General features: G+C 35.9%; 1 long non-coding RNA gene across 1 annotated transcript; it reads right to left on the bottom strand.

The window, feature by feature from the left end:
* Window positions 1-441: 441 nt before the first annotated feature.
* Window positions 442-2,285, bottom strand: LOC110724422. The gene is made up of 3 exons (XR_002511987.1): window positions 1,728-2,285; window positions 1,415-1,489; window positions 442-710 (listed from the first exon to the last, which is right to left on the bottom strand). It is a non-coding gene; the product is annotated as an uncharacterized LOC110724422 (long non-coding RNA).
* Between the last annotated feature and the right edge of the window lie 18,412 nt (window positions 2,286-20,697).

Below are 20,697 nucleotides of genomic sequence, written 5' to 3' on the forward strand. Positions count from 1 at the left end.
ACAAGAAAAAGGCTCATCTACGTCGAGATTTCCTATTGCAAACAAGCTTAATTTGGTCACGAAAGGGCTTTCACGACGAGAAACACGTATGGTCGCCAGTCGTCGCTATAGGCTTGGTCGCGAAAGCTTGACGAAAGGTTTGAATGACTCGTAGTAATTAATTTTTTGCGACGAGGTAAAAAACTTGTCGTTGTTGGATGTATATACACGACCAGATTTCCTGTCGCAATTCTTGTTTCCAGCAATTTAAAGGTACATATTCATGACGAATAAATTTCTAATTACGACCAGATTTCACGTTATTTTTTCATTAGTAACAAGATCACTATATTTGTTGTTACAGGTTTATCATCCACTTTTGTTGCATTTTTTTTTTTGTTAATTTTTCTAAACATGTATTTTAGATCATACTACATTCAAATACTTTTTGCACCAAAGCACTTCATAATCACTTCAAACTTACTCATTGGCATTATATATAGGCAATATAACTCAAAAAAACATAGTACACATATCCAAAAAAAAAAAGGATGTACATATACTTTACCATCCAAAAACAACAATTATCCATACTGTAGTGTTTAAAATATATCCATCAAACTAAAATTAAAAGTAGATGTCAAAAGTATTGATCTATCTTGAAGTAGAGGACTCAATGAGCGTGTTGAGTATTGTCGAGCCTTCAAAAGTTGTTCTCTAAGTGCCTACTACTGTGTGTATTTATTTAAATAGAAGAAATATTAGTACTTTACACAAAAAATTAAATGGGGGATAAAGCAATATTTTTGAACCATTTTTACTCAAAACATCCAATTGAATCAATATGAACTACTATATATATACAAAAACGATTTATAATACACATATATATAGGTTAATCACTTTTCTGTTTTAACCTTTATATAGAATCCAAGACCAAACATTATAAATTATTTTTGCTATGTAATGTCACTTGTACATGATTACCTATACAAATTTATATTTATGTGGCCCAAATGCAAATTACATAGAAAGTAAAAGACTAACGTATTAACATTCCTAAACAACTATATCATCAAAGAAAGCCAAATAAAAACTAAACTCCATTGATAATCATCCTTTTAAGCTATTTTTTTTATACAAGTATGAGTACTACTAATTCTGCTATTTTTTATTTTACCCACTTCCAATTCATTAATTAAATCAATCCCACACTCTCCCCACCTTAAAAATTAACCTGCATATTTACGTATGATTGCAAGAACTAACCGAAAAGCATGATAATTTTGACCAATTCACATACAGTACTGATTATACCCCAACACAATTAGCTTAGACTTTGAAATAACTGAGTTTGAAATAATACAGAAAATTAAATGGAAAATTAACCCACAACCAAATTAAAAAGAATAATAAAAGACAAAATTTTGCTTACGTTGACAGATTTTCGGTGAGCAAATTGGATTGCTTCGAGTGCCCTTAAAAATGAGCAGATCTATAGTAGAAATACCTTGTTTTAAATAGAAAAAGAAATAAACACTCATGAAAAATGGACCAAAAGCCCAAAAATAATTAGAATAGAAAAGCCCAAGTTCTACATTTCAATAAATCAACAAAAAATTCAATATTTCAATTACAGTATATCAATTAATCAAACAAATAAATACACGAAATATAAACGATCCATAACAAAAGCAAAGAAACCAAGAAGATAAAAAAATTAAGCAAATTAACTGAAGAGAACTTACATAGACAGAGGCGGACATCACCACTTCACAAGTGAAAAGCGGTGGTACGTCGGATCTAAAGGTAGAAGGAGAAACCGAGAAAAGGAATAATTGGAGGAGCCATTTGAGTTGAGAGAGAAAGAGGATCTGTTTATTTTTCCTCTCTTGAGACTTGTTCTATACTATGTAAAAAGATATTCCTTCAAATTTTAAGTGAAAAGTTATTTCAATACAAATCAGGAAGAAATCCCGCTTTCATTTTTAGCGAAATTATCAAGATTCTAATTTTTTACGACGAGTTTTTAATTTTTACAAAGAGTTTTCATACTGGTCGCAAGTACTTTTTGTTTATTACGACCAGTTTAATAATCTGGTCGCTACTACTTATTACTTGCGACAAGAAACACTTATGGTCATGATAGTTGGTCGTAAATGTGACCTTTTCTTGTAGTGTAGGCTTGGTTTGGGCTTTGTTTAGTATTTTGTGTAATAAGTCTTACCTACACCCTGGTGCAATTAGGATAGCTACACCACACCCTATATAATATGAACATTTAGTAAAAAATATGAACACGTTAAAAAAAATGAACATTCAGTTATAAAAAAAATGAACACGTAAAAAAATTGAACATTTAGTATTAAAAAGTGAACATGTTAAAAAAAATGATTATTTAGTATATTAAAAGTGAACATGATTGTCATATAATCATAAAATTGATGGAATACGACCTTAAAAATGAGCATGTAGTAAAAAAAAAAAATTTGAACACGTAAAAATAAAATGATCATTTAGTAATAAAAATGAACACGTAGAAAAATGAATATTTAGTAATAAAAAATGAACATGTCAAAAAAAAAACATATAAACATTTTGTATAGTAAAAATGAACTTTGTCATACAATCATAGAATAGCTGAACAATACCTAATAAAATGAACATTTCATAATAATATATGAATATTTATATAAAATGAACATTTAGTACAAATATATAACACGTAAAAAAATGAACATGTTTACAAAAATTATAAACGTTAGTATATTAAAAATTAACTGATTTTCACATATTCATATGGGTTCAAATTCATTGTATATAATAATTAACAAAAAATAAAGATAATATATATCATTAAATTATGTTCATTTTTTATACATTATTTTTTTTTTTTACAACAGCCATTTTTTATACATTAATGTTCATTTTTAGTGTACTAAACGTTCATTTTGTAAAAAAATGTTCAATTTTAAAGTACTATATGTCATAAATTTTTCTATTTTTATTTCTTTTATTTACATAACACAAATTCGATTGTAATTATTTTAACTCTAAAAATTTAAATACCCACCTTAAATCTAATCTTGGTTCATCATAGAGACAATAATTATCGATCTATAACATAATAGATTAGAAATCACAAATGCAAAATTGATAAAAATCAACAATTTTACAACATTCACATATTTATAATTTTAAAAAAAAAAATTCAAAATCACCTCATGTTTCATGATCGTGACGAAGATGATGATGATGATGATGGAGATGCTACAATGGTGACGAATTGGAGAATATCCGAATTAGAAGGACGAAGAAGTATAAAGATTGAAGGAAAGTGAGGTAAGAAAGAAAATTAACTTATAAAAAAGGGGGAAAAAAAAGGAGAGAGAAAACTTTAGATTGAGAAGCAAACATAGGAGAGAGAAAATTAATAGAGATAAGAAAGAGGAAGGGAGAGAGTGAAGATGATATAAAGAAGGGAAAAAAAAAACGTATGTTCATTTTTTAATTACTATATGTTCATATATGGGTGCAATGGCGCAGCTAGCTTAGCTAAACAAGTAGCTAAGAAAATGCATATTTTGGCCATAAGTTATTCGTTATAAGTCGGATTTGGGCTTATAATATATCGTTCGAAAGCTCTTTTCAACCCCTATCCAACTTAGCAAAAATAGGACCAAGATTATGGACCAAAATGAGATGGTTTGGACGTTTTTATGATTTGGACACTAAATGAATGATTTGAAGGACACGAAATGAATGATTTTGGGTTTAAGGGCAGGAAAAAATTTATTTTGGATTAAAATGCTTTAGGTAAGGTTAGAAACATGGTCAAGGTCTAAGGGAATTTCACTAGATTCTTCAACTCTTTACCGAACTCGTTAATCAAAGACGTGAAAGGTACTTATCACTAGGTTTTGTTTTTGGGGAGACATAATCAGGTGTCTATAGTCCCTTTATTTCAGGGATATTTCTCTAAAAAGTACGATTTTTAAGGAGGATGGAAAAAATAGAGGAATATTGTATGGAAAAGATCAAAAGTGAAGAATGTTGTATGGGTATAATAAAAAGTAGAGAATATTGTATGAAAAAGTTAAAAAATAAGTAATGATTTTTTAGGTATGTGTGTATTTTGTATGAAAATGAGAAAAAGTATGTGTAGGCATCATTCGAAGCGCGCCTACTTAAGCATGTTGTGAATATGCTTGGCAACCATAGGAAGTGAGAATTGACATTATATGATTAGGGACAAGGAAAGTAGGGAGCCGCCAACAAGTTTTTAAAGAACTTGTAAACCGTTCACGGATTATTAAAAGTCAACCACGATAAAGGGACAACGATAGACAACAACGATTGACCTGTGAAGGTTACACCACTTTAATAATCCATGATATTACTAACTTTGTATGGTTCGTAACCACGAAAGTAGGATCGGGGATGATGGTACTGAAAGGAATGGTGTCCTTCCAACAAGTGTATTATTCCGATAAAGGGTTCAGAATTATCGGAAAACTAATTCTTCAGTAAGGTCAAGTGATCGGAATGCCTAGGTGGAGGCCGCTTCCGATCAGTAATATTAATGTACAATTAATATTACAGCTTAATCTTGACTGAACCCTTCGGGTCGAACCCTAAGCGAACAACCGATCCGAGACGACGAATCAATCCAAAGGATATGATGAGTCGTCGGAGTTTTACGAACAAAGACGTCGGATATCGAGCTTAGAGCGTCGAAACTGAGCGTCGTAAGTTGAGTCGAATTTAGAATTCGACGAGACGCGAAATCAATCGAGTTACAAGTACAAGACTAGCCGTAGCCTCGCATTGGCCTAGCCATGTGAGTGCTAGGATATGCAAAACCCGTCGCAAGCCTAGCATGCTAGGCGTGCTGGGCTCATGATGGTAGCAAGCCATCGCAACCCTGCAACATCGCATAACATCATGCTATGCTATGCATGGTGCTGGGCGCTAGCAGCCTTGCTAGCACGCTTGGCAATAGTAGGGCCAAGCCATCGCAACCACGCATCAAGCATCGCATAGCAGCGTGCAAAGCATGCAAGGCTATGCGTGGTGCTAGGCGCTGGCAGCCTTGCTAGCACAGCATCGCACAACACCATGCGCCAGCCAGCACCGTGCTGGGCTGTGTGACAGGATTTAGTCGTATCACCCAATCAAAAGAAATTCCTAAGTCCTCTAACTAAAGCAGATTGGGAAGCAGGGTCGAATCCACAGGGAAACAGTGTTCTTTTATTCCTAATCAACGATTATAATCTAAACTATTAAGTAACCAAATTTGTGTTTGTGTGAATTAAACTAATAATAAAACTAAGCAAATAAATCAAAGGAATAACCAATAATAAAGAGCTCTAGGGTATAGGTTAACCAATAAATAATACTCCAGGGTAAAACATAAAATCAATTATCAATGCATAAATTAACCAGATTATAAAGGGCTGTCGCTACGTATTATAATCACATAATTAATCTACTAGCATTAAATCTCATCTCTCGAATCTCGACCTAACCATTAATAGATTAACATGCCTATTGAAACTAAGCCTAAACATCAATTCCCATCTCTCGAATCTCGAATCAATATTGCAATACTCATACAATTAAATCTGCGCAAATCTAATTGCATAGCATTAAATCAATCAATAGGAAATTAATCAATCATTAACCATTAACAATAAACAATTACCCCTTCGTACTATTCATGGATCCCCACAACCCTAGAATTAAACTACTCACACATATTTAATATTAAGCTAAGCAAAGCAATTAAAGAAAGCATAATTAAGTCAAAGCAATTAAATTATTGAAAATAAAGAGGGAAGAATCGTTACCAAAATTAAGGAAAATAATGAATTCTATAAATCAAGAGTGTGTAGAGAGATAAAGTATAGAAAGAGAAAGCAAGAAGGAGAGAGAAAGGAAGAGAGAAAGAAAAATCGTCCGTGTCAAAGACGCCCCTAAACTCACTTAACAAAAGCGTATTTATACTAAACTAAAATCCTCAATAAAGAAAAGAGAAACGAAAATAAAAATCCTACATAGAACACGCGCCCGGTCGGGCGAGGCATCGCTCGGCCGGGCGCGCCTGTTTCCTATAATGTGCGTTGCTCGCGCCCGGTCGGGCGCGCATCCGGGCGAACCTTCGCCCTATGGTCTTCTCCTCTCGCCTGGCCGGGCGCGCCTCAGGGCGAGGGCACTGACCAGTCGGGCGGAAGCTTGGTCTTACTCTTCTTCGTCCTTTGGGCCTTATTACCTTAGCCCAATTCGTCATCCTTCTTGTATCGAATTGCCCAAGCTCCAAATCTCCTCATTTAGCCCTTAATCACCAGATTGATTCCTCAAATACGGTCCTGGGCTTCGGAATACGATCATAGAAATGCATCTCGTCTCCAATGCTCGCGGTGGCTCCACTAAGTGCCGGAAAATGTTCCCAAATCTGCAGTTTCCTGTAGAATAATACCACAACTACGAAAACACTAGAAAACACATATTAGTAATAAAATTGGCTCTAAAGAGCCAAAAATACTCCTAACTATGATCACGGGACGGGGATAAAATAATATATAAAATGAATACATCACTGTGCGTATGTGTGCGTGTGCCTAGCATTACAACACCCAGCACATCGCACCAAGCAAGAGCGATGCATTGCGTGCTGGTTGGCCTTGTGCTGGCTGGCAGCCCATGCATGCATGCGGGCTGTGTGCGTGTGTGTGCTGGCCGGCTGGCCAGGCTGCCCAGCCTTGGTGCAAGGCGCCAGCTGCCAGCCTTAGCAGGCAGCCAGCCAGCCATATGGAAGGGAGTGCCGGTTTGAGCAAGTGGGGACCAAGGTGATTGGGAATTGCCTTGGGCACCAAGGCCATAGTCCTATCCTCTTGGAATGGTCCTCACTTACCCACTCCTCTCCATGTGCCACTTGTAACTCATTGATTCCTTTGCATTTTTATTTTGTTTTGATTAAAATAAAATAGTGGAAAAATGCTATTCTCCCACATTGATGGGAGAAGGGAGAATCAAGTCTCCTTTCCCTATAAATACCCAAGTTTGGGTTTGGGAAATACCAATTGAGTAGAACTCAATGAGGCATCTCCCATTAGGTGAGAAAACCTCTAAGTTCGTAAAACTCCAAATTTTTATTGGTCGGGTCCCGACTAACCTTCGGGACTTGGACCGTTCGGGTCGGGTTCGTGGGTACGAGCCGTTGGAGGTGATCACACTAATGACGCTCGAGCTTTCGAAGTAAGAGCTTGATTTGCGAGCGAAGCACGCATCGAGGGTATAACTTCTTTCTCTCTCCTTTTAATTATTTTTATGCTTGTTTTAATTGCTTTAGTTATCGGGGCGGGTCTTGGGGGGTTTCATTCCGCGTAGTGAGGATCACTACGAAACCCTACAGCGGTATCAAAGCCGCGCTCCTTTTAATTATTGCAATTATTTATTAATTAAGGTGTTTTAAAGTAGATTTAAAATATGGTTTTGCTTTTCTAATTGGATTAGAAGATCGTTTTAATTAATTTTAAACTCGTATTTTTCTGGTTTGGGTGTCGAACCCAGATTTTTGCTCAAAAATAGTGTTTTTTTGGGTGGAATCGACATTTTGAGTCAAATTCAACCCTTTTAAGGACAGTCTAGAAGCCAAATCCGAACCAGAAACCCATATTTTTGGGTTTTTTCGTTTTCAACGAAAGTTTTAAATCTTTTAAGCCTTGATTAATGCAAGCATATCAAGGGTAGATTAAATGCATTATTGCATCCCTAATCTACTGCAATTTAAATATCCTTTAAGCATAATTATGGAGTTATAATATGTGCTTAAGTTGATATGTTCTTTTTCACATAAACTTGATTTCACAATTATGCAAATAAATTGCACTAATATGTGAATACTTGTTGTGAATATGTAATTTCAAGTTCCTAGTATGTTAAAGATCTAATATTTAAATGTTTAAATGATTGGAACTTTAACCCTGAATTCCATGATTGAACTAATTTTGGATTTATCATATTTGGTTGATTAAAATCCTTGGAGTTCAAATGCTTGTGAGTAAATTTTGTTTAATATTTATATTGGAAGATGTAATCTTGTTTTTTTACACAAGTATAAAAGTTGGAAAATTTTATCATTAGATGATTAATTTATTTTTCCAACTCCCTATTCGTCAAATCCATAATTAATTTGCATTTTGTTTAAATTAATTATGGATGTAGCCCTTCAATTTTGTTGCATCAAGTTAGACCTAAAATTGATTCAAAGAATGGTTCTTCAATAATTTAAGCTTGTGCACTATTATATTGAATTTATTTAAGTTAGACTTGTTATATTTTTATTTTGCTCTAAATTGATTATAAAATAAATTTAGAATTAATTTTATGTCACACGAATATTGGGATTAAAATCCCGAGTCAAAAGCACACAAATTGAGGCAAAAGACACCCAAGTACCACCAAGGCTAGGCTGCTCTCGCAGCCCATGTGTGGCATCCTTGGTGCCCATGGTGGTGCTCCCACCTCGCTGTGTTGCTGCTGTGTGGGGAGTAAGCATAGTGCACCAAAGCGTGCTGCTGTGTGTGGTGTGTGGATGTTGGGCACTGCTCGCAAGTGCTGCTAGGCAGCGAGGCAGCAAGCCACAGCATGCTAGCCACACGTGCCAGCACACATGCACGCATGCTAGCATGCGAGCATGATGCGTGCTGGTGCTAGCAGGCGCAGCAATGCCTTGCTAGGAAGGCTGCCTGCGCCCCAAGCACAACACAGCCGCAGCCATGATGCTAGGCACTCGGTTTTGTGTGGGCTGGTTTTCGATGCATGGGCTATGTATTTTGCATAAATTTTGTAGATTTAATTTATTTAATTATTTTAACGAGGTTAGACCTCGATTTTTTCGGCTCATGCAAAATTTTGATTTTGACAAATTTGAGTCAACCGGCTTAATTAATTGGATTAATTAAGTTGGATGCGGAATTTAGTGGGAGCTTAGCTAATTACGTGAACAAATTGCACCTTGGTAATACATAAAGTATTAAACAACTTTGACTAGTTTTAATTAGGCGCGTTAATCGGATTAACCACCTAAGTTAGTTACTAGTTTTGCATGTTTACTTGTTTTATCTCATAAAATGCATGGGCCATTCACAAATAGTGAATGGGTGAATGAAAGATTGTTTCAAAACAAGTTTTGAGAAAATGGCAACTAGTGGGACCCGACTAGGATAGAAAATACGGACTGCGTTCCGTTATGTATTTTTTGTAAAATCTAAATACGGTATGTGAACTGTTAAGTATTTTTGTACTTTAGATTAATCTTAGTCGTAGTAGCTAGTTAATTTATTTTGGCATAGATGTCTCAAGACGGTGTTTCTATAAAGACGAGCCAAGATGAAGACCCTTGAAGATTTGAAGATTTCAAGGGTCATGCTAGTTGATATATATATATATATATATATATATATATATATATATATATATATATATATATATATATATATATGTATATTATTGTTATATATGTATATGAATGTTAGATGTATGTCTAGGATTTCATATGTTGCAACGATTAATTAAGTTCACTTAAATCAACCAACATAGAAACCCTAGGTCCCTTAAAATATTGAGCTAAAATTTGCCGTTCCAAGATAACACTTACCGAACTAATGCGCGTATGTGATGGGCTACGCCAAAGCGAGGCATCACTACTTCCCTAGGAACGTAAGGTATACTAGGTATACAAGTTGTCTTGGTTAAGCTCAACGATATCAGTAAGGAGTCCTTAGATGTCGTGGCAATGGCGATAAAATGTCAAGGAAGCATTATATGCGACATTTTATCGAACCAGAGTAGCTTGGAGCTATTAGCAATTGGATTGCTTACCCTAAAATATTAAGTGTTAAAACAAGCCAAAGCATGCTTAATCACTTTCTGATTTTTGGGATCTTGGAATCGTTCTATTCTCGCCTAAAAGGGACAATTTATAATGCGTGGATAAGACGCGTAATAAGATTGAAAGTTTGCATGTATGCTTTGAATTTCAAACTTATTATGAACTTGATAAATGGTTATACTTTGCACTTATATTTGTAGAATTCTAAATCAAATTATATTGTTTTCAATGATTGGTAAAGGAATTTTTGAGAATGGTTCTCAAAGAATGAAAGGCATTTCTAAAATACAACCTCTCATAATTGACTTTTATGACTTAAGTCCGAAAGGACGGTTGGATATCATGTATTCAAAATACTGGGTAGTTTTGATGAACATGAAATAATTGAGTAGAAAAACTCAAATTGTCAATAGTTGACAACCAACATATCTTTTCACTTCATACACTAATGAGTAGGACTCATTGATGTAGAAATTCAAAACGAATTGAAGGAAAAGATGGAACTTTGTTTCACGGGGCATTAGATGCTTAATTATGCCTAACAAAGTGTAAAAGTCAAAGTACTTACAGAGATGGTTCTTAAAGTTATGAGATGGTGTATGATAAGAAATATAGGAAACAAGGAACAAAAGGAAAAGAATAAGATTCCTTTTCTACCCATGAGTTCATGTTATTATGGTTAACTTAGAAACTCGTTATCTTCACAAGTATTGGATACTACTTGAGTGTTCCACTTTGAAAGTGACCTCAAACCGTTGAAAACAAGCTAAGTTATTGACTTACAAGCTTAGAATGAAGCAAGTAATGCTACATCAGTTGTAAGGTCACTTGTTTTGTTTAAAGTCCTTTTAAACCAAGGCTGGAACAAATAATGGTTATTGTGTTCCATAATCAGAAAACGATCCGTTAACACACAAAAAGAATCACATTCAATAAAAGAGCAATAGTTGAAGGTTTTATTTGAATAGCATGGTTGTCTAACCCATGAGTCAAGAATGCTTGATTATAAACAAACATTTCCCTGACATGAAAACTCAAAAGTTCAAGTCATGAACATGATTTGTGTTCCAAACTTCTTTAGCAATGTCACATCAACAAGAACGTACTCAAGGCTCTATTAGATAGACTCTTGATAGTTGATCGATTCGGAATCGTTCTAAGACAAGTTAGTCTTACTTGTTGAAATTGACAAAGAAAGGAGCTATTGTGTTTGGCACAGACAATTGACTCCAAAAGCTAAAGAGGATTCCATTACTTCAACGTCTCACAAGAATTTGAAAGAATGTGGCTACATTCATCAAATGTGAGCAAACTGGACCTTGAGTAGCTCAAATGCTCAGTGAAGTATAGACTCGACTTGGCAAGATGTCGCAACGTCTAGCTAGATCGAGCGATGTTTGCTTGAGCCAAGTGTGATCATGTCAAACTTATGAAATTTAAATTTCATAATGAGCTCCACAAATAAAATAGTGTTAATGACGGAGACCTCGATGCCATTTGGAAATGACTCGAATGATGATGGATCGAAAGGACACCATATTCAGTTATGGATAAAAATAGTTTCTAGCATCTTTTCAAGTATATGTCTAGGGATCTTAGCTCATTGGGAGTTCATTAACTCAGTGGGAGCTAAGTGGCTTAATAAGGGCTAAGATAGCTCAAGAAGGAGCTAACTGTTTGTTTCACAACGAACTTTTACCTAAAGACAATATACATGTCTCTTTGTAAGTATTCAAGTGAGACTACGGGCATTACCTCCACAACCTAATTGAGAACATAGTATTTTTTGCTCCAAATGGTGTCAATCTGGAAAGTAACACCTTTCCAAAATGACAAGTGGGAGGAAAATCGAACTCGACGAAGTTCGAGAGGACGAGCAACAGTGTCAACCTGATAAAACTGACAATCAAAATGCTTTAGAAGCAGTTTATAAGATTGGTCAGACTCAAATAGACAATGTAAATGCTCAACCTATTACCCCGTACAGGTATAGAATTCACCAAAGGCTTGGATTGAATCCTATAAATTTCTATTAAGTTATAAATAAACCTAAGACTTACAAGCATACTATTCACCATTGGATGGTGAGGGAATAGTGTCTTGTAAATTAGCTACGACAAATCCAAATTCCGAATAATGGTTAGAGGCCATAAAATCCGAAATAGACTCTATGTTTGTAAATCATGTTTAGAACTTGATTCATTTGCATGAAGGATGATAGACCCATCAATCGCAAATAAGTTTTCAAGGAGAAAACTGAAAAATGTGAAAATGCATAAGCATACAAAGCTAGATTGGTTGAAAAAGATACAATTAATTCACGGCGTTGATTTCAATAAAAACCTATTCACCAATCGGAACGCTAAAGTCTTTTCATGATTGTTCTAGCAAAATTGCGCATATGAAATATGGCAAAATACGAATCCGCCTTCCTAAAATTGTATTTTGGAAGAGACTATGGAAATAGTCTAAGGGTTTTGTAATTCAAAAAAATGCTATATTTGAAAGCAAGCTCAAGAAATCCATTGTGGGATTAAATAAAGCATTGCATGTAGGAATTGGAACATGCATTCTCATAAAGTCAATAAAAGGTTTGGCTAATGGAGAACCATAGAAATTCTTTTAAAAAGGAAGTTTAGTGGGAGCAAGAGTCAATCTTGTATGGTCCAACAAGAAGTTTATGAACTCTATTGTGAAATGATTATCAAATGCTAAATGCTTAGATTTGAAAGGATTTTCGACAATGGACCAAGCAAAAGGCGATACTTAGAACATAGTGGGAATTAAGATCTATTGGATAGACTTAATGAAATGTTTAAATGAGTAAAAGAATTTACCGTGTTAAACAGGAAGGACTTGAAAAGGCTTTCAACCCATATGTATAAAACTAAGTAAATGTTTGAACTAAGTATAAGCTGGGCAAATACTAAGTCAAACAAGAAAGGCTCTAGTAGAGATTTTCAAGCGTATCACATAGCAAACAGTTTAGAAAGACTCAGTGAAACTCGATGAGCTAAAAGGTCACATGAATGGAACATATTGGGAATAATTTTGCAATTAAAACCATCATGTGTGCTATGATATGGAGTCGTCACTCAACTTACATGCTTAGAGCATGAGAAGTATAGAATACCAATCAATCTAAATCTAAGTGATGAATCATTAGATTATGATCAAGAAAATTCTAAAGTACTTTGATAAGTAAAAGGGGATAAGTTCTTGACGCATAGAAACAATTGTAATTTGAGAATTGATGTTGCAAGCACATCCTTAGGAAGGATTAGATCCTTAATACGGAAGCCGTTTATAAGCACAAGCTAGAATGCGCCGTGGCTTGAGAATGGTAACATGGACGCGGATCCATGTATAATGTGCGGAAATTTAAGGTAAATTTCCAAAATCAAAAGTGATTAGGGTCTCCTAAATCATTGTGAGTCGTTCGGAATAAAATCCAAGCAAAGCAAGATCAGAATGTTTACCAAAATATATGTTGAGAATATTGTTGCTTGGAAGACAATAATAAGAAAGTGTTCAATGGAAAGTTCGTTGTCGAACGTTGATTGTAGGTTTTCAAGATGAAAGATCTCAAGTCATGAAAATGAGTGGGAGCCATCACTTGGACAATAAATCCTAAATCACATATGATCCATAACACTCTCAAAATCTGTCTTATTATGAAATTGTTCGATAATGAAGATGCTAAGATTTGCAAAGTAATAGTGGCTAAACCTATGCAATAAGTGAACGACAACATTCGCAATTGCATGAAAGAAATCAAGCATATTAAGTATGGGTGTGATTTCTATAAATGTTTAATGAAGAGTATTACTCTTGAAACATTTGAAGAAAGCCATTTATCATAAGAATCCACAAACTATTAAAATTTTACTAATAAATTCCACAAACTATTTGATTGTGGTTTAGAATCAAATAATGAGTCCATTCGATTTCTAAAATATTCAAAACAAGGTATGAAGACCATGTCTTGGATAAGAAACACCTGTTAAGTGAACATTGAATATTTAAATCGAAAATTATCCCTAATCGAGGTCATTTAACAGATGGACGATTAATGACCACCAAAGATTAGTGTGTAGTGTTATTTACAGCACCGTTTCTTGTGCTGCAAGGACATAGTAGTCATGAATCATTTGCACAGGTGCCAGTTTAGAAATGCACCGGATCGACCTATGAGAGTAATTTAAGAGAATCAGAATTTTCATAATTACATTTCTCATTATAACTATCGGAACCTCTTTACTCGACCATGAGTATTGAGAAGTTCTCTTGTTTGAGTACTAGTCTATTTGGTGTTGTCCAACGTGTGCCGTAACTGGGATTATAACGACAACACTCGGGTGACTAGGTCCTCTTAGTAAGGAAGCTTACAGTACAAGACTAGGAATGTCCCCCTATTAACAATAGGGAATATGTCTTTGTTGTTTACAAGGCCACTCGAAGAGCGAGACTGTGAAAATGCATAGCCGTGCTCAGATGGACTTTAGAAATCATCTGCTTATAGACAGTCGAGCTAGGAGATCGAGAAAAACTTCTAAACGTAATAATGATGACGATTGAATCTTACCTTATAGTTCACGAAGAGACATTAAGCGACATAGGAAATGGGGTATACACTGTATGCACACTTGTCCGGAAGGACAAGTGGGAAATTGAAAGGAATGGTGTCTTCCAACAAGTGTATTGTTCCGATAAAGGGTTCAGAATTATCGGAAAGCTAATTCTTCAGTAAGGTCAAGTGATCGGAATGCCTAGGTGGAGGCCGCTTCCGATCAGTAATATTAATGTACAATTAATATTACAGCTTAATTTTGACTGAACCCTTCGGGTCGAACCCTAAGCGAACAAACGATCCGAGACGACGAATCAATCCGAAGGATATAATGAGTCGTCGAAGTTTTACGAACAACAACGTCGGATATCGAGCTTAGTGCGTCAAAACCGAGAGTCGCAAGTTGAGTCAAATTTAGAATTCGACGAGACGCGAAATTAATCGAGTTACAAGTACAAGCCTAGCCGTAGCCTCGTATTGGCCTAGCCATGTGAGTGCTAGGCTAGGCAAAACCCGTCGCAAGCCCAACATGCTAGGCGTGCTGGGCTCATGATGCTAGCAAGCTATCGAAGCCCCGAACCATTGCATAGCATCATGTTATGCTATGCATGGTGCTGGTTGCTAGCACGCTTGGCAATAGCAGCGCCAAGACATCGCAACCACGCATCAAGCATCGCATAGCAGCGTGCATAGCATGCAAGGCTATGCGTTGTGCTAGGCGCTGGCAACCTTGCTAGCACAGCATCGCACATCACCATGCGCCAGCCAGCAGCGTGCTGGGCTGTGCGAATGTGTGCGTGTGCCTAGCATTACAGCACCCAACACATCGCACCAAGCAGCAGCGATGCATTGCGTGCTAGCTGGCCTTGTCCTGGCTGGCAGCGCATGCATGCATGCGGGTTGTGTGCGTGTGTGTGCTGGCTGGCTGGCCAGGCTGCCCAGCCTTGGTGCCAGGCGCCAGCTGGCAGCCTTGGCAGCCAAGGCAGGCTGCTAGCCAGCCATATGGAAGGGAGTGCCGGTTTGAGCAAGTGGGGACCAAGGTGATTGGGAATTGCCTTGGGCACCAAGGCCATGGTCCTATCCTCTTGGAATGGTCCTCACCTACCCACTCCTCTCCATGTGCCACTTGTAACTCATTGATTCCTTTGCATTTTTATTTTGTTTTGATTAAATTAAAATAGTGGAAAAATGCAATTCTCCCACATTGATGGGAGAAGGGAGAATCAAGTCTCCTTTCCCTATAAATACCCAAGTTTTGGGTTTGGGAAAAACCACTTGAGTAGAACTCAATGAGGCATCTCCCATTGGGTGAGAAAACCTCTAAGTTCGTAAAACTCCAAGTTTTTATTGGTCGGGTTCGTGGGTACGAGCCGTTGGAGGCGATCACACTAGTGACGCTCGAGCTAAATTAGTTGAATGTTAATGCAACACATAAATCTAAAATATCATGATCACTTGATTAAATAACAAGATTAAAAAGGAACCTAAACCGGTCTTCAAAATTATCTTTTTAACATGCAATATGGTGATCAATAAAGATAATAAAATCATCAACATTGGAAGCAATTCAACCATAATAATGTTAGTCAAATCAAATCATAATAATAACCCTAGTCATGATACTAGCAATAAGAATAAAAATAAGAGTAATTAAGTGATTAATTACACACGTTCCGTGCTTCTTTAATCACTACATCATAAATAAATTGTTAGTAACTTAAATAAAAATATAAACCAAATTGAAATTAAATTAAATAAAAGTAGAGTTAATTTGGTCCAAACCCTCAATCGGTTCTATCTTTCATGCCTTGGTTTAAGTATGGAATTTAGGGTGTAGTATCGACTCCGAGGAGTGCTTAAGGGATATATTGTGAGAGAATAGGGAAGGCTAGTGTTTAGGCTAGAGCATAAGAGAGAAAGATAGAAAATATGAGGGTGAAGCACGGGACCCAAGAATTGAAGCGCTGCGAAGAAATTAAACCTAAAAATTGTCGTGTCACTGCGCAAATTGCGTGACACGGTACAGCTTGCCAAGACGGGACATAATTTGCCATGACGCGGCAAATCAGTTTTCCTAAATTCGATCTAAATTCATTTTATCTTTTTCTTAAGCATTAAGCACGTGATGATTAGGCGTCGTTTAAGCTATTTTGGACTTATTTCAGGCTTAGGGTTTTATTATTTACTAATCGGGCTTAATTAATAAATAACGAAATGAATCAAAATGGTTTGGGTTGAAATATAGGTTGGACTGAGTTTGAATAAATGTTTGGATGATTTGTAGATTGAATATGTTTGACTGAATATAGATTTTAAGCACTCCCTAGATTAAATACTCGACCCGACCAATAATAGCGGTGAAAGGTTGTTCATCATCGGGTTTGGTTTCGTGGAGACATTTTTAGGTGTCTACAGTATGTAATGATTTTTTTAGGTATGTGTGTATTTTGTATGGAAATACTAAAAAGTAAGTAATGATTGTGTTTTATTTTTAGTAGTATGAGGAACATTTTGGGACACCCAAAATGGTATATTTTCATGTAATAAAGGGACGGAGGGAGTATATATATATATATTATCAAGATTATGTGAGAAACAAGGTCTATAATAGGAACTAGGAACTCATCGTTACCATTGATCGCTCTTAATCAGACTGCTCACGTTTCACCCGCCTCATTAAGGGTATTTTCATAATTATTTTTAATTGAATGACCTCCCTTCTAGTTCATGCTCTGCTTCATTTTCTTTCTTTCTCTTCTTCCACAATTTCTCTCTCTACCTTTGAATTCTCTCAAAGGCGATTTTTCGTGATTCCAATTTTTTCGCTTGGTGTAGACATCTACTTTTGGTCCCCTATCCCGACCGAAAGTACTATGACGATAAATAATTCCATCTTTGTGCTGGATTGGAGTAAAAAATGCTTATGGACTACTGATTAAGGCCTAAACACATAAAACTAAACTAGCTTGACCCAAACGAAATGAACTTAAGCTCATTAACACTAAGCCCAATCACAAATTAGGCCTAATCCCGAGATTAAACCTAATTTCGGACGAATTTAGAGTGCCTAGGTTAAAATCTAGGGCTGCCGTAGGAAAATCCGTGTGCAACTCTTGAAGTCGCGCTGGCCTGGCGCGCGCAACTTACAAGGTTGCGCGCGGTACATAGTGCAACCCTAAGTGATGTGCTTGCAGAAGATTCAGAATTTCAATATTATACTAAATTGAATCTTACCATAAAGCCACGCGTAAGACTAGAGGTCGTGCAACAAAATCACTTGTGCAAAGTAGCGGCGCGCAACCTTCTGAGTTGCACGCGCCACCTACTGCGGCAAAATCTCCAAAACCCTAATCTCACTCATTCCTTATAAATAGTGGTTCAATATGAGCTTTAACCACAAAGAAAATTAGCATAAAAGTCAGCAGTAACATCTTTGTGAACTTATGCAATAATCAACCTTCTTGTTCTAAACACTCACCTTTTAGTTACTTTGTTCTTACGGTGGAGGTTCCCCAACAAGAAGGTGTCCATTTTCATTCTAAACGAAGATCTAGCAAGGAAAATTGTAAATTCTCGAGGACTTAGATAAATCACATTACTTTTCTTGTCATAAATAACTTAATTAATTAATTAATTAGTGTTGTTTGATCACTTTAAAATAAATTTAATTAATTAATTTCACATAATATCTTGCGTTAATTAAAGAATAGAATTGAAATAATTAATTGATTGTTTTATCACCTAAGCCAAGGCGAATCTTGTTTATTATTGTTCTTTCACGAATTTGGAATAAATAAGACTAACGACAATCGTTGCAATGTAATTTTTTATGAGATTGACGCGTGTAAATAAAATCAACTAACTTAGTTTTTAAGTACCATGGTGCATATATTGTTTGGTGATGAAATTGTGGAAAAGGAAGAGCTAGTAGAAGCCGCACTTGGGCTAGGATAGCGATTCCCCCCTCAAGGGAATGTTATTCTAGTACCCTCACTCTTGAACTCATTTCTTGTACAAGTAGACCAATTTGGGCATGGGTAAACTTATGATTCGTGCTAAATATCCCTTGAACTATACTTGAGAGAAAGACATGAACGAGGTTTATGAGTTTTCCTAAAACTCATTGGCGACTCGCTATTAGTTTCTTACAAAAAAGCGTAATGATAGAATCAATTCTAATTTAAGGTCCCTCAAACAGTTAGGAATTCATATCCTAACACATAAAGGAAGTGGGATCTCTAACGACGGGCTACCCTCTTCACAGTGGCGAATCCACTGGGGACTTAAAGGTTACAAGATTAGTTTTTAGTTATGGTTCAAGGTTTCCAACTTAGGTTACCTATGAGTTATAACAACGACTAACTTGGATAATCTCTAGTTAGAGAGCAAGACTTGAACGTATAATATCTCCCTTTTTTAACAAAAGTAAAAACCAAACAAGCAACATTGCATCATGCATAATCCTAACACCTTCTAACCATTGGGGATTGGCTCATTGACTAGGCGTCACCAACACCAGGCTTCTATCCCAAAATCAATAACAATCATCCCACTCATATCATTAACAAAATGTTGGGAGAACTATGTCATGGGTCAACACGTTGAGTGATTGATTCGTGCATTGTTTCTTAAGATATGATACCTTTGGACACTCAAGCCTTAACCTTAGAATGACATTGTATGCTTTGACGGTTGCTATCGTATGCTTATGTGATTGCATGATTATTTGTGATGTGCATAGGATATTCTTTCTTTTTAGTCATAACTTAGGTTCCCAATAACAAAGTTGTCCCTTCGTATTTTTGAGTCACGTTCAAGAGATATCAGATTAAAAAAATAACATTAGAAAAAAATCGTTTTGAAAAAAAGTATAAACATTTGAAAGAAAAAAATAAAAAATAAAAACTTACCCGAACAGGTGGCACGCGCAACTCATAGAGTTGCGCGACTACACCCAGCGCAAACTATGAACCTTGCGCGCACCTTTTGCTACGAGACCACTTTGATTCTTCATGAACTATTGGCTCGCCCAAACAATATCATTATTTATGAATTGTTGAAAGGCAATGGTATCCCTTTGAATGTAGTTTTGCGTCTTTTCTTTCTTACTCTTTCTTTATTTTTTTATTTTTTTATTTTTAATTTATTTTTTCTTTCTTTCTTTCTTTCTAAAACAAGCGTGTTAGCTTTCAAAATTTCTCGTACTTTTTATTTTATTTTAAATTTTTTTTTTGGAAAGTAAGAAGTATATTGATAAAAAAAACTGTACAAATTTACAACTGTATAAAGTTTATAACAACATGCCAGCCCCAAACTACACAAGACCCCACAGGGTCATTCTCCCTCCTATGTTCTAAACCCCTTACTGATCACCTTCTAGGAAGGGTACTAGACAGGGGAGCAGAACTAGAACTGGTCACAAGTTTCCTTGGTACTTTCTAAGAAGGGCACAGGGAACCCAAGGATAGAAAACAGACTAAAAAAAACACCTCAAAGAACATAAGATATAGCATTAAAAGTCAAAACAGAAAACAGACTCAATCTAAGCTAAAAACAAGAGAGAACAAAAGTTGCTGCTGTATCAGATCCCAGTCTTTAGGTGATATAACCATCTGCAATCCTTAGCCTTCCATTTATGATTAATCAACTGCTAAATTCTACCAATTGCTACCCTCTTAGTAGCTTTGCTCAAAATCCCAGGAATCATGATAGCTTTGTTCCAAAAGACATTATTCCTAGCTATCCAAATATGGTAAACTAGAGAAGTTAATACTGCCAATAACACCCTTTTCTGTATCTAATTTTTACCTTTCCTTTTCTAACTCTTCCAGGTCTTGCTAATGTTAAACTGATTCTTAGTTATACCCAACCAAGAGCAAATTTCAGCAATACATTTCCTACTGTACTGACAATTGAAGAAGAGATGATTATAAGTCTCAATCTGATTATCACAAAGCATGCAAGAATTGCTGTCACTAACTCCATACTGGAAGAGCTTATCTCTTTTTCCTAATTTTCCCAAAGCAACAAGCCAAGCAATGAAAGAGTGTTTAGGCACATTATATTTGTTCCAAATCCAGCTGCTTCAATCCTCCTTATCCATATTGCCCTATAACAACGTATAGTAGTCAGAGATTTTAAACTTTCTTGTCATTTAATTCTTCTCTATAAATCCTGGTTTCAGCTCATCTCTCACTTTGCAAAGCATTCTCCAACCCCACCCAGCATGCTTATTGGGTTCATGCTCCGACCA

This window comes from Chenopodium quinoa, unplaced genomic scaffold (assembly GCF_001683475.1).
Source record: "Chenopodium quinoa cultivar QQ74 unplaced genomic scaffold, ASM168347v1, whole genome shotgun sequence".
Classification (NCBI taxonomy): Eukaryota; Viridiplantae; Streptophyta; class Magnoliopsida; order Caryophyllales; family Amaranthaceae; genus Chenopodium; species Chenopodium quinoa.